Source organism: Eublepharis macularius, chromosome 4 (genome assembly GCF_028583425.1).
Source record: "Eublepharis macularius isolate TG4126 chromosome 4, MPM_Emac_v1.0, whole genome shotgun sequence".
Classification (NCBI taxonomy): Eukaryota; Metazoa; Chordata; class Lepidosauria; order Squamata; family Eublepharidae; genus Eublepharis; species Eublepharis macularius.
This window is the reverse complement of record NC_072793.1, coordinates 182,315,564-182,341,299: the sequence shown is the minus strand read 5'-3', so window position 1 is coordinate 182,341,299 and position 25,736 is coordinate 182,315,564. Positions and strand designations below refer to the sequence as shown.

The following is a 25,736-nucleotide window of genomic DNA, read 5'->3' as shown; positions in this document are numbered from 1 at the left end:
AAACAATATTTGGTGAAAAAATGGGAGGTGGGAGGAGAACTGTGGCAGTTTAAAAATTACTGAAATACAATAAAAGAAGAGGGAAGTGACTTTACCGGGGGGTGAAGAGTTAAATGAGAATTTCTAAGCAACTATTCTATTTGACTATTATATATAGTATTAAGTAATAGAGGTGTTATTATAAGAATTATAAGGATAGAAACTAACTAATTTCATTTCTGTCAGATAATTGTATAATGGAGAAATTATATAATCAAAATGAATGAACATAAGTAAGGTGGAAAAAATATATAGTAACATACAGAATATAAGTTAAATTGATTGACTTATGCTGAATGTATATATGGGTTAAATTGATTGACTATTTTTGGTAGACAGTTGTATAATGGAGAAACTAGATAATTAAAATAGTATGAAGATAAGATACGTAGAAGGAAGTAAAGAGTAACATATAGAGTATAAGTTAAATGGATTGACTTATATTGAATGTATATATTGTTTATAGAAGTACCCAAAGTTATGTAGAATGAGGGACAAATTGTTTGTCCCATATTGAAGATGAGAAAGATAGAGTACAGAGTACTAAAATTAGCCAAATGATTATTACTATTAAAGAATATATGCCAGGAATGTATTATCTAGTTGACAAGTTAAGTGGGAAGGGAAACAGAGATAGCACTGTGTTATAATAGATAAGCTTAGAAGAGAGTGAAAGTATATGTTTAATAGATAAAATAAGTTTGAAACGAGTAGGGGAAAAACGGATAAGGGGTTGGAAAACTGTTGGAAGTCAACAAAAGGGGGGAAAGGGAGGGGGTTAGAATTGGAATATTTAAAGGAAATTGATTGCAATGGATATTATAATGATTTCTAATCCAATAAAAAAATTTATTAAAAAAAAAAGGAATCAAACCTGGACTCTTACAAAACTGCCAGCTGGAAGGAAACCCATTGGGTGCAAATGGGTATTCAAGGTAAAGCGCAATGCAGACGGGAGCATTGACAAGTACAAAGCACGCCTCATTGCTAAAGAATATACCCAGAAGCCTGGAATTGACTTTTCTGAAACTTTTGCTCCTGTTACAAAGCATTCAACAATAAAAATCCTACTCAACATAGCAGCTTCCAGAGGACTACATATTGAACACCTTGATGTTAAAACGGCCTTTCTCAATGGAGAACTGGATGAGGAAATCTACATGACCCAAGCAGAAGGATTTAAAGAAGAAGGAAAAGAGACTCTTGTTTGCAAACTAAATAAAAGCATCTATGGACTACGTCAATCTGCCAGAGCATGGGATGAGAAATTAAGAAAGCTACTATCACAACTGAATTTTAAACAAGGTGACGCTGAACCTTGCCTATTTACAAGTCCTATAAATGGACAATATCAATATTTGCTTTATTTTGTGGATGATTTGATTCTGTGTTATGATAGTGCTGAACAAGCCGAAGAAATTGTTAACCAGCTAAATGAAGACATTGAGATTAAGCAACTGGGTGAACCCTGCAATTATTTGGGGATGTTAATCGAGAGAACCCAGAATGGAAGTTTTCTTTTAAACCAGAGACATAAGATCATGGAACTTGTGGAATCACTAGAAATGCAAGATACCAGACCAAAGGGAATACCATTGGATCAAAATTACATCAAATACCGTGATGGAGTGCCACTAAGAGACAATGTCAAATACAGGGAAATAGTTGGAAAGCTTCTCTACCTGAGTAAAGTGTCAAGACCAGATATATGCGCAGCGGTTGGGATCCTGAGCATAAAAAAAAATGGGCACCCAATGAAGCTGACTGGGAAGCAGTCAAAAGGGTAGTTAGATACCTGATTGGATCATTGTTTGTGAAATGTCCTTGACATGGAAATGTCCTTGATATTGATTGTACTAATCTCACATTATGTATTCTGCCTTTTCCCACACTCCAGGCAATTATAAGGTTCTTCTCCTGTGTGCATTCTTCGATGAGAATTAAGATTTTCACTCTTAGTGAATCTTTTCCCACACTCCAGGCATTTATAAGTTTTTTTCTCCGGTGTGGCTTCTTCGATGGGTATTAAGACTATCATAGTGACGGAAGCTTTTTCCGCAGTCCTGGCATTTATAAGGTTTTTCCCCTGTGTGAATTCTTTGATGGCGATTAAGATGTGAACTCATTCTGAAACTTTCCCCACACTCCAGGCACTTATAAGGTTTTTCACCTGTGTGCAATCTTTGATGGGAATTAAGATTTCCACTCGTACTGAAGGTTTTTCCGCACTCCTGGCATTTATAAGCTTTTTCCCCTGTGTGCATTCTTCGATGGATATTAAGACTGTCACTGCGACTGAAACTTTTTCCACAGTCCTGACATTTAAAAGGTTTTTCCCCTGTGTGCATTATTTGATGGGAATTAAGATTTCCATTGCAACTAAAGCTTTTTCCGCACTCCAGGCATTTAAAAGGTTTTTCCCCTGTGTGTATTCTTTGATGGATATTAAGTGATCCGCTGTGACTAAAGCTTTTTCCACACTCCAGGCATTTATAAGGTTTTTCCCCTGTGTGCATTCTTTGATGAGAAGTAAGGACATGACTGCGACTGAAGGTTTTTCCACAGTCCTGGCATTTGTAAGGTTTTTCCACTGTGTGCATTCTTTGATGGGAATGAAGATTTCCACTCTGACTGAAGCTTTTTCCACACTCCAGGCATTTATAAGGTGTTTCCCCTGTGTGTATTCTTTGATGGGAATTAAGATCTCCACTGCGACTGAAGCTTTTCCCGCAGTCCTGACATTTATAAGGCTTTTCCCCTGTGTGTATTCTTCGATGGGACTTAAGGCTTCCACTGCGACTGAAGCTTTTCCCGCAGTCCTGGCATTTATAAGGTTTTTCCCCTGTGTGCAATCTATGATGGGAATTAAGGCTTCCACTGTGACTGAAGCTTTTTCCACACTCCAGGCATTTATAAGGTTTTTCCCCTGTGTGTATTCTTCGATGGGAATTACGGTCTCCACTGCAACTGAAACTTTTACCACAATCCTGGCATTTATAAGGTTTTTCCCCCGTATGTATTCTTTGATGGGAATCAAGATCTCCACTGCGACTGAAGCTTTTCCCACAGTCCTGGCATTTATAAGGTGTTTCCCCTGTGTGCATTCTTTGATGGGATTTAAGGCTTTCACTGTGAAGGAAGCTTTTTCCGCAGTCCTGGCATTTATAAGGTTTTTCCCCTGTGTGCATTCTTTGATGAGAATGAAGATTTCCACTTGTACGGAAGGCTTTCCCACAGTCCTGGCATTTATAAGGTTTTTCCCCCGTGTGTATTCTTTGATGGGAATTAAGATCTCCACTGCGACTGAAGCTTTTCCCACAGTCCTGGCATTTATAAGGTTTTTCCTCTGTGTGCATTCTCTCATGGGACTTAAGGTTTCCACTCTGACTGAAGGTTTTTCCACACTCTAGGAATTTATTTTTTTTCTTTGTGTTACAGCTTTTCCTATGCATGCTAACGTTTGATGTTTCAGAAAATGTTTCCCCACTTGCTGTGTCCTCATTTCTATTGCCTTCCATGTACATTTTTTCAAGTAGTGGGATTTCATGAGCATTTTTACCTTGTAAAAGACCGGAAGTACTCTTTTCTTTAGAGGGACATTTTCTCCTCTCCTTCCTCAGGGAATCAGAATTTTCAGCTTCTCCTTTTGCATCTGAATATTTATCCCCTTTATCCATCCCTGGACGCTCAGATGTTTCATTCGCTGACCTCCACGTGCCTCCTGCAGAAAAAAAGAGAAATCTGGGGTTAGGATAGGACACATTTACAAGCCATCTGTGTCCGAGTTTTCTTTTTTGCTTTGTGACGATTGTGTTTCCAAAAAGGTTAAGATCACACAGCCTGTATCCAGTTCTCTCACTTGCTTTCTCCATTCCTTCTCAGTTCCGAGCTGGCAAAGCTGGCAGAGAATTCATTCCTATGCTAATAAATGTTCCCCAAGACAAATAAAGAGAATACAGAAGGGAGATCCCCCCACACACACTTCTCAAAGTGACCCTGTCATTTTAAGTTTTTCTTTTCCTGCCCAACTGAGTGGTTTGGAGTTCTTCCAGGGAGAACAAGGGCACCCTTTAAGACAGGGGCAGCTGGTTAGGCTTTATTATACTAAACCAAGTGTAATGATTTCAAGTAAATGTGTGCATGTGTCTTTACATGCTTGGTTTGAGCTGGGTGGAGAGTGGGGGTGAGAGAGAGGGAAGAGTGAGTGATGTGATTGGTTGATGACTGAGAGGGTGGGCGGAGTGAAGGCAGTTTGAGACCGACAGGAGGGAGAGAAAAGATTTCAGTCAGGAGAAGGCAGGCTGGCTGTGCGCTGCCTGAATATGTTGGAGTGTTTATGAGAGAAATATAACCAGTGTGGAACCTGAACTGAGCATGTTTGTGAAAGGACACTCAGTCAGGGAAAGGGAGGCCAGCTGTGGGCTGCCTGAGCAGGTTTCATATTTCTGTGAATAAGAGTTAGAGAGGCTAGCTGTGTGCTGCCTGAGGAGTTTTCTGTGAGAGAAATATAGAGCCTAGAGAAAGAGGCCAACTGCGTGTGAAGCCTTACAAGAGATCTGTGTGAATGAGTTTGGATGAACTAAGAACTACTTTTATGAGACCAATACGCTTCTTAAAAAATAAACTTTTATTTTGTTTTGTTATATCCCAGAGTAGCTGTCATTGTTATATCCCATTCCTATCGTCAGGGCCACATAGAACCCACGAAGGAGCCTGACGCTTAAACATGTTACCAAAGGGGAAATTTGAATAAAATATTTTAGAATAATATATTCCTGGTGGCAGCAAACTAACCAGAGGGTGTGAGGGGAAGATTAAAAGAAAAATCTACCCCAAAGAAAGTACAGGTTATAACAAGTGGTGGCAGAAGTGGGATCTCAAACATCGTGAGGAGAAGAAAATATTTAAACAGGATATAATAGCCTGGGAGGAAGGAACATTCTGAGAGAAAGGCATTCTGAAGGGACAGAAAGCCAAAGAGACAGAGTGTTCAGTTAAATCCTATGAGGAATATAGAACTGTTATAAAGGAAAGACACAGAAGAACTAGTAGGATTTATAAGAGAGAACGTAATCTGGTGAAGTTTAGTAAAATTGTAGAAGGAAATACAATTAAAGCAGAAAATGGCAGAGTATATGGGGATGAGAAAGGAGGCTCTGATTCAGAAGTGCAGTGAGTTAAATTTACCTCATGAGGGGGAAAGTGTAGAAGAACTGAGAGTTATACTGATACAAAGCAAGTGTGGAGCCTAGGAGTACTGCATCTGAGAGAAACCCTGAGGGAATGTACAATCCTAGTCCAGAATATTTAGAGGTTCTAAGAGAAAAAAACCAGCTTGAGAAGGAAAAGTTGAAAATTGAAGCAGAACAAAAACAACTTGAATGGGAAAAGCTGAAAGTTGATGCAGAACAAAAACAGTTTGAGAGGGAAAAGTGGAAAGCTGAAATGGAACTTAGAGTTCAAGAGATGAAAAGACACACCAGTTTGGAAGCAGAAAGATTACAATTAGAAAGAGAGAGACTTAAGAATGGGGACAAAAAGGAGGGAAACTCTGAAGCTGATTTACCTCGAGTTACCCCAAAAGATTTCATGGTGTATGTGTCAGGAGAAGAGCCACAAATTTTCCTGTCCACTTTTGAAAGTTCTGCTCAGAATTGGGAAATACCTGAGACACAATATATGAAGTATTTACCCAGCTTAATTAGAGGGGAACTGGCTGAGATCTACAACACATTTCCCTCAGATAAACCTGTTGTTTATGCTGAATACAAAGAGGCAGTATATGACAGATTTAGGCTAGGTGCTGATTACTTCAGAAAGAAGTTTAGAAGCCTAGTGCCTCAGAAAGAGAAGTCATTTAAGTCTTTTAGTGCCAAACTGACAGACTATTTTGATAAATGGATTTCATCTGCCAAAGCTAACTCTAAAGAGGGAATAAGGGATCTAATGATTTTGGATCAGTTTTTATTTCAACTTCCTTCAGAGATCAGACTTCTGGTTAAAGATAAACTTCCAGAGAATATCAACCAAGCATCAGAGTGGGCAGATAGATTAACACTTAATAGAGGAGGTTGGGATTGCCGTGAAAAGAAAGACTATTCTCATAAACCAGAGTTTAAATCAAGTAAAGGACAAGAGGGAGAAAGGAAAGGAACATATGAGAGAGCTGAGATTATAAAAAGTCAGGATAAAAATATAGCAAGATGGATACCGGAATGATAAAAGATGTTTTGTATGTGGTCTGAAAGGGCATTTAGCTTACAAATGTCTAAAGAACCAACCCAAGCAAACAACGCTTGAGCATGTAAGGAGGGTCACTAGAACTGACTCAGATGATCAGAGTGATGAAGATGCTAGAAACTCCAAAAGCTCAACAAACACAAATGAAACTCCCAGTAAGAACACTGCCTTGCCCATAAACACTGAAAAAACAGTCTACTTGTGTGGGGTAAAGACAGATAAGGTTGCTCAGGGTACTGAACTGAGAGAGGTGGTACAAATAAATGGGAGAGATACTTTAGCCATTCTAGACACAGGAGCCTCAGTAACACTGGTCAGGGAGGATTTTGTTGATAAGAAAAACCTGATTCCAGATAAACAAATATCCTTGCAAGGTGTGTGGGGAAATTCTAAAAGAGTGCCACTAGCACAGCTACAAATTAAATGGAGAGGAAAAGAAGATTTTCCTGTAGCACTTATTAAAGAACAGAAAATACCGGTAGTATTAGGAAGAGATGTAATGGGAGCAAAAGCAAGAATTCAAATATGCACTGACTCCAATGATTTGCTACAAGTTGAAGCCAGGGGAGCAGAAGACAAGCCCCTAGGTATCTTAGCGACAGACACAATTGATACATTGCAGGAGGGAAAGAGAGAGAGACAAACTCCTGTTAGTAGTACTGCTGAAATGTCCCAAGAAAAAGGAGGAGTCATAAATAAAAACTCTGAGGAGCTTAAAGAAGAAATTATGAAGGATCCTGAGTTAAAGGACATAAGAGAGGAGGCCAGGCAGAATGAGATGAATGCAGAAACAAACATTTTTGCATGGGAAAATGAGCTGTTACAGAAAAGGGTTACTAACCTAAAGCTAATTTGTGAAAAAATAGATACATCACAGCAAGAAAACTCTTATCTGGATATAGAAAATAGAATGCCAAAAAAGACTCTAACTAGCCAGAGAAACCTCAGATTTCAACTAGAGTCCTTAGAAAAACAGCATACACAAACTGATGAAGAGAATTTAGAACTCAGAACAGTTGAATCTTTGAAGAGTATGAACCTCATGGTGGCTCAGTTACAATTAGAAAACAAAGAACTGGAAAGTGAGAAACAACAGCCTCAGAAAAGTCTAGAGCTTATGAAAACCTCTTTTAAGAAGGCTAAACATTTAGAAGTCAGTTACCAAGGTTTGGATATAGGAAACAGAAGGCTGCAGAAAGTCCTAGAAAATAGCACCAAAAAATGCAGCATTTCGAAATGGTGATTTATTTTGCCGTTGTTGCCTTTTTAATTGTCTTTCTACTAACGTACAGAAGCTATCAGTCAATTAGAAACAGACTTTATGTTGGAGGAGAGAAGCAACTTGATAGTAAAGTTGCTGAACTGATTGAAGACAAATGGAAAGTACTAGAAAAGCTCAGCATGGGCAAAAACCAGTATAAAGAGTTAGGAAACTTCTTGAAGGATGGTAGCCTTTTAAATGAGTCACCCAGTGCATCAAACATGAAGAGAGCATGTAAAGAACTGAACTCAAACTCTGTTTGCAAGAAAGAAATAGACTGTTTAGGAAAGAACAGAATATTGATAGAGAAACAACCAGAAGAAGCAAACAACGACCTAGTAGAGAAGGCCAAAGCTGAGATGACCTCAGCCCAGCAGTGGAGCATCCCAGAGAGCGAGATGACCTCAGCCCAGCAGTGGAGCATCCCAGAGAGCAAGATGACCTCAGCCCAGCAGTGGAGCATCCCAGAGAGGAAGATGACACCCCAGCAGAGGAGGAACGCAAGTTAAAGAAACCCAAGACTTTAAACCAAAAACCACAGAAAAGTGAGAAGTGGACTTAACTGGAACTGCAGAGACAATAAAACATTCCCTAAGTCAGAGAAAGCTGCACACAACTATTCTGAAAAAGAGATGTGTTCCGCTTAAGGAGAAGGGGGGAATTTGTAATGATTTCAAGTAAATGTGTGCATGTGTCTTTAAATGCTTGGTTTTTGACTTTCTCTGAGCTCAGATGTCATTCTGTGCTGTTCAGCCATATGTCCTTTTTGGTGTATGTCAATTGCATAGTTTGTTTTTTAAGATATAAAAAAAATTATGATCCTGTAATCAGATTCCGCTGGGCCCTGGCACCAAGGGAAGCCTCCCACTTTGGCATCACAACTGTGCCGATGCTTCGTTGAAAATGCCTCCACATTGGCTTAGGGCTGGTTTGAGTGGCCTTGGCTCCCTCGGTCCCTTGTCCTCTGAATCCTCTCCTTGGCTGTGGGGAGGCAAGAAGTGAGGGAAGGCAAAGAGGGTCTGCCCCATGTCCCCAACCCCAAATAACTGGAGGGAATTAGAGGGGTGCCAAGGCAGCCAGGCAGGGTAGCGGTGACAGGTGGGAAGCTGGGGTTGGGGGAATGGAGCTGACTGGGCCTCTCTCACAGGCACCTGGCGCACTTGCCTAGGGCTGCCAATGGCTGAGGGCAAGACCTGCCCTGTCTTTGCTCATTCTTCTATAGGGAAGTCTGTTTGCCAGCTGACATTCTGCAATTCTAATTCTAGCATGATGGTGGCAGTAGAGAGCAATCTCCAGTTGCTTAAGAGATGGCGAGGGAAGTGGCTGGAAAGAGAGGAATTCCGCCTTGTGATCTAGTAATTGAAGACCACAAACAACAGAGAAGATCTCTCATTCCCCAAGGTAAAAGCAAGGACTGGCAGGGTTGGTTTTTACCATACCTGGAACAAACACACCAAAAATATAGAGCATGAAATTGGGGGGATGAACCAAATGTCCACTGTTGAGAAGGTAATAATGGCCATTTCCATAAGACGAATGCTTTTGGGAACTGGGTTTTATTCCTGCGTGCCCACAGCGTCACAGTATATCCGTGCACCTCCCAGATCTTCCCTTCGTATTCTGCTCTCTATCTCAAACTGGCTCTGCTCCAAGTTTTGGGGAAAGATGGTAGTAAAACTGGGATGGCTGCTTTTTCTAGTGGAAATTTTGGGTTTTCCAGCCCACGCGGTGCTCATTTCCACTGACCGCACAGCAACCATTTCCTCCTCCTGCCACTGGGGGAACTTTTGATTTTAAAAATATTAGTAACATAATATTATCTGTAAACAGCATTGTAACAAGAGGGGTATCAGATTCTTTAACTTTCCAACTTTTTTTAAATTCAGTCTCTAGGTCTTTCCCTTCTAAAAATATAAGGGAAAAGTCATATCTTCATACGGAAGTGGTTAGAGAGGGAATTCCCAGCAAGCTGGGAATTCAGAGGACCTGCTACACCTGTTGTTATCATTGTCTACCAATATGACAATATTCTTCACATAAAATAGCAAAAGCCTTGGTGGCCTAGGAGAGGGGGGGCAGTTCTGGAGGACTGGGGAAGGGAAACCCGCCGTGCTTTATCTGCAGCTGCACCAACAAGGGGGAAGCTACAGAATCCGCTCCTCGTGTGGAAGCCACCAATACCGGGGTTTGGTGCCTGGACACACTTTCCAAAGTCTTGTGTATGGTCTTGTGACATACTAAATCGTATTAGCCAATCTATGTGTGTGTAATGTGCCATCAAGTTGCTTCTGACTTAAGGTGACCCTGTACATGAAGACCTCCAAAATGCCCTATCACTATAAGCCCTGAGCACGTCCTGCGAACAGAAGGCCAGGGCTTCCTTTATCGATTCAAGCCATCCTCTTTTCCGGCTGCCTTGACTTTCCCAGCTTTGCTGTGTTTTCCAGCAAGTCTTGTCTTCTCATGGGGAGGCCAAAGCCTCCGTTTAGTCATTTTAGCTCCTAGGAAGAATTCAAGACTGACTGGATCTAGAACCCACACCCTAGAACCCACACCCCGATCTGTAGCTTCTGGCAATTAAATGAAGAACAGCACTTCACTGGGACGCTTACTGGCAGATAGACAAGGGAGGGAGAGAGAACTCTGGCCTAGTCATATAAGCAATGGAGATCCCAGTGGCGTTTCTGTCCCGGCTTCTTTTCACAAGGGGATTTAATAGACCAAAACACTGACTTTAAGAAGGGGGGGCGGCCATTCTTTAGAGGGGTCTTCCAAGGTTAAATATGCCTTGAGAAGGCAGTCAGACGCAACCATAAATGAGAACAGAGATACACCAGCGCATGATTGGAGGAGAGATGTCAGCCAGAAGAAGAATGGGACAGGATTTACTTTAAGCTGAACAACAAACCTGGAACCAGCAAACCAGATTTGCATGTTTCTTTAAACCCCTCACAGGGATCAGTGAAGCACGAGGAGAAAATGTGCTTTTCACATCCTTGATTGTCCTGGGAACAAACATTGTCCTCTGCGGAGTTCAATTGTTTGGTTTTTTGGGGGGTGTCCCCTGTATTCTATGCATTGAAGACAAATATTTCTCATGCAGTTTTTGTACCCATCAGAAGCTTCCATTTCACATTGGAAGAAAGCAAGAATGGAGAAGAAAGTTAAGAGTCAAGTTTACATTGAAAAGGAGAAGCCGGCTTCAGAAGGGACAGTTCACTCTCCAGTCGCATTGGATCCCCCCCCCCCCGGCCCAAGAGTGGCCACTGTCTGTCTGTCTGTCTGATGTTGCTATTAAAATTATTGCCTGAAGGTGAAATTAAAAGAGGAAAAACCTTACTCAATATTCTGTCTCAGATATTGAATTATTGCCCCTATATATTTTTCCACAGAAAGGTAATCATTTGTATCCAACGCTCACCACGTCACCTGGGCTCTCTTATTAGGTCGTTCCATATTTTTAAGCAGAGGGTTAATTAAGCGAGCTGTCAGATCATTACAGATGGGACGGTCTATATCCATGTGTTCGATGGTTTCAACTTTATCGTCAATCTTGCATCACCTCCGAGGGGAAAAGCACTCCTGCCCCCCACCAGAGCCCCCTGTTCACCCAGAGCTTGTGCGACATCCGAGTGAGACCTGGTCCAGCCTGGCTGCCCTTGCGACACCATCAGCCACCGCTCTGTCCCACCCCCTTTCTCTCTGCCAGGGTCTCTGTGGAGCAGCCCTTCCCCTGCTAAATCACTTCCACACATTGTGTGGGGAACTAAATCAGCCTCCTGAGGGGCTGCTTCAGACAACAGGCCATGGGCTGTCAATTGGAGGAGTTTCATCCTGGCTAGGGTGGAAAACAGGCTGGGAAAATTTCTGCCGCAAGGGGCTGAATGTTGCACAGCGACACCATCCTGCAGTTCCCTCCGGAGTCACCTACAACGCAGCTCTGTGCTGGGGGGTGGAGGCAGGATGTGTCCACGTGAGTTCTGGCCGGACTTGCTGTGGGCCATCACGTCTCTGAGGAAAAGCCCCTGCTTTGCTTGGCACACCCGGCATCCCAGGTTCGAGGCCTGCCAGGGAGCCGCTGCCTCTGCGAGTGGGCAGCACCTGGCACAAGTGATCGGGCCGGGGAGGGGGAAGAGGCCTGCTTTCAGGCGTCCAGGACCTACAAGCACCATTTCACCATCCCCAACCCAGCCAAGCTCTTGAGTGAAGAAGCTCAAAGAGAAAAAGGCCACAGAAATCCCTCGGAAGGAAGCAAAAGGAACAGACAATCCCACAACAAATTAAAATGGATATCTGCCAATCCCCCCTCTTCATCAGACATCAGGAGAAAGGGCTCTTCTTCTCCTTCCAGCCTGGAAATGAGGTCAGGCTTGACCATCTCAGGCCCTTTTGTGAGGAGAAAAGAAGAAAGACAAAATTGTGACTCTTCTGTGTGTTCATAAACTGGGCAATTCCATGGTGGGATGCCTGCCCCTCCAGAAATACACAGCAGACAAGGAGGGTGGTACGGAAGGGTGGTACGGAGCCATATCTGGCATTGGCAGTCCTGTGCCAGCTGAGAACTCACTCAAGGGCAGAGAAGCCAGCCAAGTTCCCTCCACAGACGAAACTCAGCCAGGGTAAGGCAAGGCCCAGCCGGTGGGGGGGGGGGGGGAAGCCTCGCTTAGACACTCCCACCCTCTCCATATCCAGGCCTCTTGGCACCTCCTCCCGAGGCCCTCCCTTGTGGTCCAGGCACAGAGATGCCAGATGGGGGGGTGGCTCCTTCTCCACAACCCCTCCCACATCTGGGGGAGGATCACAGATCAGCCACTGAGCCCAGAACAAACAGCCTGACCACGTCCTCCCTCGATCAGGAGTTCCTTACAGTCACTCCTAACAGCCAGATGAAAGCAGCCCAGGGGCAAAGGACCCTCACCCAGAGAGGCCACGGTCCCAAAATTCTCCAGCATGACTTCCTTGTACAGGGCTCTCTGGGCTGGGCTCAGCAGGCTCCACTCCACTGAGGGGGAGTGTCGGCAGGCGACCTGGCGGGCTCCTGCTTTCAGCAGTGGCCAGTTCTGGCCCTGTTGGGGTCAGAATGGACCACTGCAGGTAGGGAGTACTGCTGGGGAGGGGTGGTACCAGGCACCCTGGTGGGCTCCTGAGTCCAGCAGCAGCCTGTTCTGGCCCTCCCTGAGGTAATGGTGGCCAGGTCTACCTGGCCAGAAAAGGACAGGGAGGTAGATCAGGCCTCTGGGAGTACAGAGGCCAGACGTACCAGCCTGTAAAAGGATAAGAGATAGATCTGACCTCCATAGGTCCAGAGTCCAATTCTCCCAGCCAGGCAAGGCTATGGGCAGTAGACTCAGCCTCCAGGAGTATGAAAGCCAGGTCTACCCTGCCAGCAAATCCATGGTAGGTAGACCTGGTCTCCATGGGTCCAGAGACCACATCTACTGACCCAGACAAATAAGGAAGTAGACCTGGTGTCTGAAGGACTGGAGCCCAGGTTTACCTGTTGACAAAGGAATGGGAGACCTGGCCTCCATTTGCAGGGGTGTGGGAGGCATATAGGAGGGGAGCAAGTAGCCAGGCACTACTGCGCCCAGTGCAGTCCCATTCTGGAGGTGGATTGCGCAGTGGCGAGGGGAGGGGAAGAGGCAGTCAGCGCTGCTGTGCCCGCTGCTGTGCTCGCTGGCTTGGCATAATCTTGTTTGGAGGCACACTGGGGCAGCCTGGAGGCATGGATTGGCGGCAGAGGGGAGTGGAGGGGGGAGAGGCAGCTGGCACTGCTGTGCCTGCCAGCTGGCCTGGCATGGTCCTGTTTGGAGCCATGCTGGGAAGTCTGGAGGCGGAGATGGGGGGGGAGGGCAAGGTGATGAGGGGAAGGTGAGCGGCCGCATAGCTTGCAGCCGGCTGCTGGCTTGACAGGGGCGAGTTTGTCCCTCCCCTCACACTGATCCGGGCGGCGAGGGGGAGGTGAGCAGCCACCCCTCTTGGCGGCTGCCAGTTTGCAGGTGAGCAGGTTGCCCCTGCTTCTGATCCCGGCGGCAAGGAGAAGGCAAGCGGCTGCTCCTCTTGCAGCCTGGCCATCCGGATTCAGCCAAGCCACTTCAGAGACGGGCCGTTTGTTTCCCCAGCCTATCAAAATTAGGAAGGAAAGGGAGGTGGAAGTCTTTCCTTCAGGCACCCAAAAGGCGCATGCTCCAGCTATCCTTGTGAGTCGTCAGATAGACGCTAAGGGAATTAAGTTATAGGATGATTGGAAGCTATATGGCTATCGACGATTAACTAGTTGATTTACTAGCCCATTGTTGGCAATTTGTCATTACTGTATTGATTATATGAATGTTTACAATTGAAGTGGTTGTCGTTAGGTGGCCTTGAATTCCTTTGTTTGCTTGCTTGCAGACCCGGCATCCCAGGATCAAGGCCTGCCAGGGAGCCGCTGCCTCACCGAGTGGACAGCACCTGGCACAAGTGATCGGACCGGGGAGGGGGAAGAGGGCTGCTTTCATGTGTCCAGGGTCTACAAGCACCATTTCATCATCCCCAACCCAGCCAAGCTCTTGCGTGAAGAAGCTCAAAGAGAAAAAGGCCACAGAAATCCCTCGGAAGGAAGCAAAAGGAACAGACAATCCCACAACAAGTTAAAATGGATACCTGCCAATCCCCCCTCTTCATCAGACATCAGGAGAAACGGATCTTCTTCTCCTTCCAGCCTGGAAATGAGGTCAGGCTTGGCAACCTCAGGCCCTTTTATGAGGAGAAAGAAAGAAAGACAAAATTGTGACTCTTCTGTGTGTTCATAAACTGAGCAATTCCATGCCGGGATGCCTGCCCCTCCAGAAATACACAACAGACAAGGAGTAGGGGAAGGGTGGTATGGAGCCATATCTGGCATTGGCACTTCTGTGCCAGCTGAGAACTCACTCAGCCAGGCTAAGGCAAGGCCCAGCGGGGGGGGGGGGAAGCCCCACTTCGACACTCCCATGCTTTCCATATCAAGGCCCCCTTGGCACCTCCTCTGAGGCCTTCCCTTGTGGTCCAGGCACAGAGATGCCAGATTGGGGGGGGGGGGCTCCTTCTCCACAACCCCTCCCACATCTGGGGGAGGATCACAGAGCATGGCAGAGATCAGCCCCTGGGCCCAGGGCAAACAGCCTGACCACGTCCTCCCTCAATCAGGAGTTGCTTACAGTCCCTCCTCACAGCCGGAAGGAGGCAGGCCAGGGGAAAGGGACCGTCACTCAGAGAGGCCACGGTCCCAAAATTCTCCAGCATGACCTCCTTGTACAGGGCTCTCTGCGCTGGGCTCAGCAGGCTCCACTCCCCCTTGGAGAAATGCACAGCCACCTCTTCGAAGGACACCCGGCGGCCCTGGAAGAAGGAGAAGGAGAAGAGGAGGAAAGGTGGTCCATGAGAAAGAAAATCCAAAAGGCTGGTGTGACATAGTGGTTAGAGTGAAGGACTAGGACCTGGGACCCTGAGTTTGAATTCCTTCAGTGCCATATAAGTTTGCCCAGGTGCATTGGTCCCGTCAAAGACTTTCAGTCCAACCTACCTCAGAAGACTGTTGTTGGAAGGGATATATTTAGATTGCACGTCCATCGATTCATTCACGGAATGGATGAATAATGTTCACCCTCACATCAGATTTACATCCAGTAGTAGTAACAACTCCATCCATTTTTTGGACGTGGTCACTTACAGGACTGATTTTGACCACATAGCTATCTGTCCCTTTAAGAAGGTCACGGATCGTAATTCTTACCTGCATTTCTCTTCTCATCATCCCCACCATTTGAGACACAATTTACCATATGGCCAGTACCTTCGACTGAAAGGGAATTCCACTAGAGCAGCAGATTACCAGCAGATAAAGCTAGAGATTCCTTGAGCCAAGAATTGCAACAGAGGGGTTATCCAGAACAAGTGATTAGAACGGCAACACAAAGGGCAGCTCACAGGCAGCGACCGGAATTATTCAGAGAGGAATTCAAACAAACGAAAACTTCCATCAGATGGGCAGTTGACTACAGACATTTGGCTAGGGACATCAGTGGGATTGTTAAGAGACATGGGCACGTGGTGTGCCATTTGCCTGGGTGTTTGGACCCACCATCGGTAGGTTTTCGTCGCACAGCCAATTGGAAAGATAGGTTGGTTCGTTCCCGCTTTGTCAATATCAGCACTACAGAATCTGGCCCCAAAGGGCACTTCCAGTGCGGGAGGCGCAATGTGTGTAATTTGTTGGCCATGAGGGCGACCTTCAGGGTCTCCTCATCGGGTGGAGAGAGAGCTTTAAATCATTTCTCCACCTGCAGTACCAGTGGGGTAGTGTATATCATTGAATGCAGCTGCCCACGCAGTTATGTCGGAAGCACTAGCAGACAAATTAAAGTGTGCATACAAGAGCACATCTCTAGGATAAAGAACACATGTTTGGATGCACCCCTCACACAACATTTTGTGGACCATCATAACACAGAAAGACAATTTAGATTCTTGGTTTTACAGGTCATCAAAAAGGAGAGATTTAGGGACTTTAATAAGGAACTTACGAGAAGGGAGGCATACTGGACGTTTGAGCTAGACTGCTTAGGACCATTTGGTCTGAATACGCTCACTGACTATTCAGGGTTTGTATAGTAACATCATTTTAAGCTATAGCTGTTAATAATTTGGGAATTGTACCTGTGTAAGTCATTGGAGCTGTGTAAATGAGAACATGTAGCTTTAAGATGTTATCTCACGATTTATGTTAAATCCTCGGCTTATAGAGGGTTCCCGCGCCAGCTTTTGACCAAGCATGAGATGCGGTCGTGAAAATGCTCAGCTGGAGTTGAGTCAGTGAACACATACTGAGTATTATGTTCTATAAAGGTGGTAGATAGGGGATATTATGTTTTTGATATTCATTACAGAGAAGCAATTCCCGTGAACAAGAGGGCAGTGAAACAGGAAGGCTTCCGGAATCTTGATGGGAGATTAACACCATTTGTTTTCAGCCCGCTTCTGTGGGGATCCTCAGTCTAGCAATTTCCACCATAAAAGAAACCACACCAGGACTAATTATGGTGGTTTGTGTTTATAGACTGAGTAATTTGTAATTGGAAGAGGGAGATCATCCTCATTATTTGTTTTCATCCCGCAGTTGTGGGGATCATCATCTGAGTAATTTCCACCACAAAAGAAACCACACCAGGACCATCGGAGGAGAGTGGTATCCATCCTTACAGTTCCGTTGCATGCCAAATACAGGAACATTTTGTGTTTAAATATCACAGCATCTTGACTTGGTGTTTTTACACCTGATAAAACAGGGTTAACATACCTGTAACTTATGTTCATCGAGTTCTTCTGTGCTGACACACATGGGGACTGCGCAGGCGCAGGCCAGCCGCCGGAGAATTTTCTATAGCTTCTATGGCTCCGAAGGGGGCCGTTTGTCGCGTGCCTCAGCGACCGTTTTCCCGCCCAAACGGTCATGTGCTCCTCCAGCGACCAACGGCCCCTTCCCTCAGTTCTCCTTTGCCGCCGCTTGACCAATACACTTAGCCATAACACCTTTAAAACACCAATTTCCGTTACAGCCATCACATTGTCGTGCATTGGAATTCACAGCGGGGTAGGAGGGAGGGTTGTGTGTCAGCACAGAAGAACTCGATGAACATAAGTTACAGGTATGTTAACCCTGTTTTCGTCTTCGTTCTTCTGTGCCTCCACACATGGGAGTGTACCAAGCTTCACACAATAAGGAAGGTGGGGTGAAATCCAACACAATTTTATTAAAGAACAAGAACAACACACTATAGATATACATACATACATCTATACAAACTGTGTAGTGATAAACAAGTACCCAATATTTACATATATATATATATAGACACAAATATACACATATATACACTCTTTCACTCAAGGGTACCTAGCAGGTACGCCAAGAAACCCTTTCCAAGACTCCCTTAGGAAAAAAGGGAGTGTAGAACAGCCTTGGCCACCGACACATCCTGCTCGGCATTAACATCTATGGCATAATGCCTGACAAAGGTGTCTGCAGAGGACCATGTGGCCGCTTTGCAAATGTTAGCCAGGGGCACACCCCTGAGTAGCGCCGAGGAGGATGCTTGGGAACGCGTAGAATGGGCCCTGACATGAAGTGGGCAAGCCACCCCAGCTAGGGAATAGGCCCTGCTAATAGCCGTCACGATCCACCTAGACAGGGTCTGTGAAGAAGCCCTGTTACCCTTGTCCTTGGCCCCAAAGCACACGAACAGGTGAGGACTCGAACGGAATCCCTTTGTCCTATCCAAATAGTAGGCTATAGCCCTCTTTAAGTCTAGGGAATGGAGGGCCTTCTCCCCTTTCGAGGAAGGGTGAGGAAAAAACGCAGGCAATGCAATATCCTGCAAGAGGTGGAAAGCGGACACCACCTTAGGCAGGAAACCTAGGCAGGGACGCAGGACCACCTTGTTCGGATGAAACACAAGGAAGGGAGGGTCAGACCGCAACACAGACAGCTCACTGACCCTTCTGGCCGATGTCACGGCCACCAGGAATGCCACCTTGTACAATAACATGTCCAAGGGGCAGGTTGCTAAAGGTTCGAACGGAGGCAACATAAGCCGTGAGAGTACCAGGGACAGCGACCACTGAGGTACCGGTGCTGACACAGGCGGGTATAGGTTGAACATGCCCATAAGGAACTGGCGGGATTTCGGGTGAGAAAATACTGTACCACCATCAACTCGAGTGTGAGCAGCAGAGATAGCCGCAAGGTGGACCTTAAGAGAGGAAACCTTCAGGCCCAGGTCACGCAGGTGGCACATGTAATCGAATATAACCCCTAGGGGGCTGCTGGCAGGCACCACTCCTTTAGCAAGTGCCCATATTTTGAACCTACGCCACTTGGCCGCATAAGAGCGCCTAGTGGATGGTCTGCGTGCATTCAGGAGGACCTTCTGTACCTGATCTGAAAAACCTACAGGGGAGGAACGATCCGCCAAGCCGTCAGGTGTAGCTTCCAGGGGTCGTGATGGACTAAGCTCCCGTTCATGAGAAGGTCCTGCCGAGGGGGCAGACTCACATATGTCCGTTGGGACATCCGCAGGAGCTTTGGAAACCAAACCTGCCTTGGCCAAAAAGGGGCTACCAGGATGCAGTCCGTCCTGTCCTCCTCTATTTTGCACAGGACCCTGGGAATCAAGGGGAACGGAGGAAACATATAATGCAACCCCTGGGTCCACATACACTGGAAGGCATCCCCAATAGAGAGGGGGTCGCTCCCCGCCCTGGAACAGAACATTTGGGCCTTGGTATTTGCCGCAGTTGCGAACACGTCTATGTCCAGATGACCCCACATCCGAAAGATCGGCCCAATGCACTCTACGTTCAGTTCCCACTCGTGGTCCAGCAGAAGGACCCTGCTCAGGGCATCCGCTCGGGCATTGTCCGACCCTGCCACGTGTAATGCACGAAGTGTCACGCCATTCCTGATTGCCCATTGCCAAGTGAGCGTGGCTTCCCGGCAGAGCGCCATGGACACTGTACCCCCTTGTTGATTTATGTAGTACATGGCAGTCGTGTTGTCCGTCTGCACCAACACCTGGCGGTTTCTCAAAAATGCTGTAAGGGACACAAGTGCGAAACGTATGGCTCTTAGTTCAAGCACATTGATATGGAGGGTCTTTTCCCTCTCAGACCAGACATCTTGCACACATACATCACCACAATAAGCCCCCCAGCCCAGCAGAGAGGCATCCGTGGTAACCGTGACGTCAGGATGCTGATAGCCAAAAGGGGTCCCTTTAAACAAATGGTCATCAGACAGCCACCAGTCCAAGGAGGATAGGATGACCCTCGGGATACAGAATTTGAGGGACGGAGAGTGCTGCTGAGCATCGTACCTCCGCACAAACCAGTTCTGGAGAGGGCGCATACGCAGCCTAGCAAAGGGCACCACAGAGGTGGCCGCTGCCATATGCCCTAATAAGCACTGGATAGTGCGCACTGACTGGAAACAGTTCCTTTTAAACATGGACACAAGACCCCTTAGGGACCTAGCTCTCTCCAAGGGGAGCAGAGCCTTACCCTCCACAGAGTCCAACAGTGCACCAATGTAGGAAACCTTGCAGCTGGGCACTAGTTTGGATTTTTCAAAGTTTACCAAGAGCCCCAGGCGTTGACAAGTGCGAAGTACTAAGCCAATGTCCTGCACCAGCCTAGACTCTGAGTCAGCCACGATGAGCCAGTCATCGAGGTATGGAAAGATGGTACAGCCCTCCTCCCGAAGGAAGGAGACCACAGGGGCCACACATTTCGTGAACACTCGTAGGGCAGTGGATAGGCCAAAGGGAAGCACCTTATACCGGAAAACCCTTTGCCGGTAAACGAAGCTCAGGTATTTCCTGTGCTCTTCCCGTATTCCCACGTGAAAATATGCGTCCTTCAAGTCAAGGACCGCAAACCAATCCCCCTGTTTCAGCAAGGCGATCACAGCTGCCAATGTAACCATCTTGAATTTGGTCACCTTAAGGAAGGCATTAAGGCCCCTCAGATCTAAAATGGGACGTAAGCCCCCATCCTTCTTGGGGACCAGGAAGAACCTAGAGAAGAACCCCCTTACAGAGTCCTCATAGGCCAATTCTTCCACAGCACCCTTGGCCAAGAGCGATACGATCTCCGCATCCAGCTCGGCCATAGTATTATTCACAGCTGTCAGGGGTGAACTGCACCTAGGCAGCTCAATGAATTCCAGCCCGTATCCCTTATCAACAATCGTTAAGACCCATGAGTCAGATGTTATTGACTCCCACTCAGAGAGGAGTGGACTCAGTCTGTCCGAAAAAGTTGGAGATACGGCTGGCGTGTCCCGTCAGTACTGCCGCCCGGGACCCTGCTGATCCCTCTGCTGGGCCGGTGGCTGTGACGGGCGAGGCTTGAACGGTCTACGCCTCCTCTGTTGTCGTGCAGGAGGATAGGTCCATTGCGGGTAGGCAGGATATTGTTGAAATCCCGGCCGCTGCTGTTGGTACCTGCCCTGGTAATGATACGGGCTGTACCGGGGGGCGTACCGTGGCTTGGAAGTGGGCTTGTCCGCAGGAGCCAGCCCCAAGGATCGCGCCGTCTGCCGGTCTTCCTTTTTCTTCTTCAAGGCCTCGTCGGTGGTCTTGGAGAAGAGCGAGTCCCCTTCAAAGGGCATACTCTCCACCCTGGAACGCACCTCCTGGGAAAGGGCGGTCGACCGCAACCAGGAATGGCGCCTGAGGACCACCGCAGAAGCCATCCCCCGCGCAGCAGTGTCCGCAGCGTGGCTCCCCGCATTCATCTGCTGCTTGGACAGCCTCACAGCCTCAGTCTGCAGCAGGGATACCACCGCCTTCTTTTCAGGTGGAAGATCTCCAACATAGGACGCCAACTTCTCCCAGAGATAAAGCTGGTAACCAGCCATGATGGTCTGGTAGTTGGCGATCCTAAGGGCCAGAGACGCGATGGTGTAGTGGCGCCTGCCAAGCGCGTCAAGCTTCCTGCCCTCCTTGTCAGGTGGTGCCGAAGGCGGGCCTGAACGCCGGGGGTGGAATTCCTCCGTGACCAGTGAGGAGGGAGGAGGGTGTTTCACCAGCGGTTGCCAGGTGCCCTGCTTGATTTTATAAAGCTGCTCGATCCGCTTAGAAGTCGCAGGCTGATCGCAGGGCACCTTCCAAACCCTCTCCACAATCTCCTCAAGGCCTTCCAGCATGGGGAACCCGATGGATGCTGGATTGTCCCCGTAAATCCTTTTCAGGAGTTTGTCCTTGGTCTCGGGGGTAGCCGATGAGATGTCCATCTCCAGCGCCTGCACCATCTGGGCCATCTGGTCTGAGTAGATCCTCAGATCTTCATATGGCGAACTGGTGCTCGGCGCCACATCATCATCCGGCGAAGGCTCGGACCAGGACTCAGAAGGGTAGTCCCCCACGCTCTCCACTTCGCCTTCTTCGGAACCGTGCTGCGATTCCTCTTCCCGGACCGGCGGAGGGAGCCATACTTGCCACGACGTCGAAGGCCTCGGTTCCGAGCTGGAGAACCCAGCAGGTGCACCCTCCCACTGGCAGTGGTACGTCGGAGGTAGGAGGCCTGGCGATGATGCGATGCCACGGATCCGATGGAACGGTTGGAACCGACGCTCTCCTCGGACCGACGGCGTCCCTGGATGGAAGCAGCTGGGGATCGATGGGTAGGCGATGGTCGGCTCCTACACACCAAGGGGCTCGGTTCCGGCCCCGGAGAAAACTCCGCCTCCACGACCTCGAAGGCTGTCGGTTCCGGCACAGGTTCCAAGACTTCCTCCGGATCCGGGGAACCCAGGTGAGGTGAAGGAGTGCGGGGAAGAACAATGACATCCTCTGGTGGAACAGGACACGGCGACCGGTGGTGATGCTTGGCCTTCTTCTTCTTCTTGGCCGGTGGCTCCGAAGAAGACCTCGGAACCGATGCGCTCCTCGACTTCGAAGGGGACGTCGGCTTCGACCGCTTCGCTCTGATCGGAATCGAGCTGGTCGTCAGTTCCGAACGGGGACTCGGCACCACGATCCTCGGTTCTGAAGCTGGTCTCGGATCCGATTGGGTGGTAGACACGCTTCGGGGCGGCCTTGCCGATCCCTGCGCCGGTGAGGCCGATTTCGACGCCGAGGCACTTGGGGGCTGTGATTTCGACCCCGACCTCGCGGAAGCCACTGAACCCGCTCTAGATCGCCGTTCGGCAGAGGGGCTAGGGCCGGCCTTAGTAGAGGGCATCGGGGTGGCCTCCGACATCACGGACTTCCACAAGGCAGAGTTCAGCCGGGCTTGGCGATCTTGCCGGGCCTTGTGGGTGAACCCCTGGCAGACCTTGCACACGGTCACATTATGGGTCTCCCCCAGGCAAAAGAGGCACAAGTCATGGCCATCAGTTTGTGCCATCTTCATGTGGCACTTGACACAGTGCTTGAAGAGCGCCTTTGAGGCCATCTTCAGGGGCACGCTAAAGAGGGGTCAAACAGTCCGGGTCGTAATTACCGAGTCCAAGTCAAAGTCCAAATCAGCAAGCAGAAGAATAGTCCGAAGTCAGAAGTCCGAAGTCAAAAGCCAAAAGATCCAAGTCAAAAACACACAAAAGCATAGAGCAACGAAGCTCACGTTCTCTCCAAGCGGCGGCAAGAAGAGAACTGAGGGAAGGGGCCGTTGGTCGCTGGAGGAGCACGTGACCGTTTGGGCAGGAAAACGGTCGCTGAGGCGCGCGACAAACGGCCCCCTTCGGAGCCATAGAAGCTATAGAAAATTCTCCGGCGGCTGGCCTGCGCCTGCGCAGTCCCCATGTGTGGAGGCACAGAAGAACGAAGATGAAAAAATAGTTCTTGAATTGGTTTACTTTTCTATACGGGGATGTTTGTCTTTTTTGGCTACTCCTAATACCAGCTAGGTTAAGGTGGTAGGTGGGCATTTCTATCTGCTCTGCTCCTAATACCACCTAGTTGAAGGTGGGGGGCGGACATTGCCACCTGCTCTGCTCCTTGTCCCAAATGGCTGAAGGGGAGCTGACATTGCCCCCTGCCCTGCTCCTAATACCAGCCAGGTAAGGCAGGGGCAGGCATTGCCACCTGCTCTGCTCCTGATCCCAACTGGCTGAAAGGGGGTGGGCATTGCCACCTGCTCTGCTTCTAATACCAGCTGGGTGAAGATGGGGGTGGGCATTACCACCCACTCTGCTCCTACTACCAGCTGGGATAAGGCATTGTAAGGGCATTGCCTCCTGCTCTGCTCCGAATACCAGGTGGGTTAAGGCAGGGGTGAGCATTGCCACCTGCTCTGCTCCTAATAGTAGCTGGGTTAAAGTGGGGGGTGGGTGTTGCTGCCAGTTCTGCTCCTCAGACCAGCTGGATGAAGACAGGGGGCGGGCATTTCCACCTGCTCCACTTCTAATACCAGCTGGGTTAAGGCATTGGATGGGCATTGCCAGCTCCTCCTCTCCTAATACCAGCTGGGTTACGGTGGGGGTGGGCATTGCCACCTGCTCCACTCCTAATATTATCTCAGTTATGGTGGGGTGAGAGTATTGCCACCTGTTCCGCTACTAATACCAGCTGGGTAAAAGTGGAGGGTTGGTATTGCCACCTGTTTCCCTCCCAATCGCGACCTGGCCTTCCATGGTGCCTTGGCTGGGCTTCTCTCTGTGGCAGTGCCCCCTGGTGGTGCACCAGGGTATAAAGTGAGTTGTCTGTAACACGCTTACTCAATTATATAGTAGGATAGGAATCTTCTTACTATATAATTGAGTAAGGGTATTCAAGGTGACCCTGGTGCAACACCAGAGGGCGCTGCCATGGAGGGAAGCCCAGGCAAGGCACCAGGTCCCTCCAGAAAACGTGCCATGGCTGGAAGCCCAGGCTGGGAGCAGGAGGGGAGCAGGTGGCAATGCCCATCCCCCACCTTCACCCAGCTGATATTAGGAGTGGAGCAGGTGGTAATGCCCATTGTCTGCCTTCACCCAGATGGTATTAGGAGGAGCAGAGCAGGGGGAAGTCTCTTGGGGACTTCTTAAGGCCTGCAGTCTCCCTTGGGGACATCTCAGGGCCCCTCATTCTGTAGGTGGCTATAAGCCTTGTGGGGGAGCAGCCAGAGACGTCCATGAAGAGGAGCAAATCCCTTGCGAAGGAAAATTCAGGACAACACATGGCGTGAACTACCCCTCCCCCCCCCACTTACCTGAGCTGGCTGCATGGCTGGTCTTTTCCCTTCACCACACTGAGGAGACAGCGGAGAAACAGCCGAGGCGGGCTTTCTTTGGCTACCTGGGAGGGAGAGAAAGAAAGATGGAGGGCAACAAATTAGAATTTCTAAGCAACTATTCTATTTGACTATTATATATAGTATTAAGTAATAGAGGTGTTATTATAAGAATCATAAGGATAGAAATTAACGAATTTCATTTCTGGCAGATAACTGTATAATGGAGAAATTATATAATTAAAATAGAATGGATATAAGTAAGGTGGAAAGAAATATATAGTAACATACAGAATATAAGTTAAATTGATTGACTTATGCTGAATGTATATATGGGTTAAATTGATTGATTATTTCCGGTAGACAGCTGTATAATGGAGAAACTATATAATTAAAATAGCATGAAGATAAGATATGTAGAAGGAAGTAAAGAGTAACATATAGAGTATAAGTTAAATTGATTGACTTATATTGAATGTATACAATGTCTATAGAAGTACTTAAAGTTATGTAGAATGAGGGACAAATTGTTTGTCCCATATTGAAGACGAGATTAGAATGAGTAAGATAGAGTACAGAGTACCAAAATTAGACAAATGATTATTATTATTAAAGAATATATGCCAGGAATGTATTATCTAGTTGATAAGTTAAGTGGGAAAGGAAATAGAGATAGCACTGTGTTACAATAGATAAGCTTAGAAGAGAGTGAAAGTATATGTTTAATAGATAAAATAAGTTTGAAATGAGTAGGGGGGAAAATGGATAAGGGGTTGGAAAACTGTTGGAAGTCAACAAAAGGGGGGGAAGGGAGGGGGTTAGAACAGGAATATTTAAAGGAAATTGATTGTAATGAGCACTATATTGATTTCTAATCCAATAAAAAAATGTTTTAAAAAAAAGAAAGATGGAAGGCAACGCTTTTTGCTGCATTCAAATTTCTTTGCCCTGCAGCAGAGCTCTCTCTGGGGCATCTCAGGGGTTTTCCGCAAGGGGGACAAGCTTTGCTGCTGGCGGAAGAGCCCAGACAAGGCAGTGGCCATGGGGTGTGCACAGGGCGGGGTTCCTGTATCTCCCCTGCCCCGTCTTCCATTATGTCCACCGCCCCCTAACCCTTCCATGCCCGCCTCTCTTGTTTTAAAAGCTGGGGGCTGAACTGGCATAACTAGATTGGCTTAGTGTTATACCTCCATGTGGAACCAATTCCTTGAATTCCCAGCTTTGCCTGTTTTGACAAGTAAATCTCCAGCCCCACCCGGCTGTTGTGAAATAACAAGGAAAGACAAATCTCTGCCATGAAAGGGGCCAGAGATGCGCTTTTTAAAAATGCAAACTGGGAATTCTCAGAACCGGACAGTTACATTGTTCTAAGAACAGGCCATTGCTATTTAAAAAAAAATCCCCTCCGGCTTTTGCAGACAAGAAAAGGCGTGGGGGGGGGGCGGGATGCATGCAGCTGGGCGGG

The 25,736-nt window shown here is 47.6% G+C and overlaps 1 pseudogene; it reads right to left on the bottom strand.

The window, feature by feature from the left end:
• LOC129327987 (zinc finger protein 91-like) overlaps nt 1-25,736 on the bottom strand; it is a 54,773-nt pseudogene that overhangs the window by 17,722 nt on the left and 11,315 nt on the right.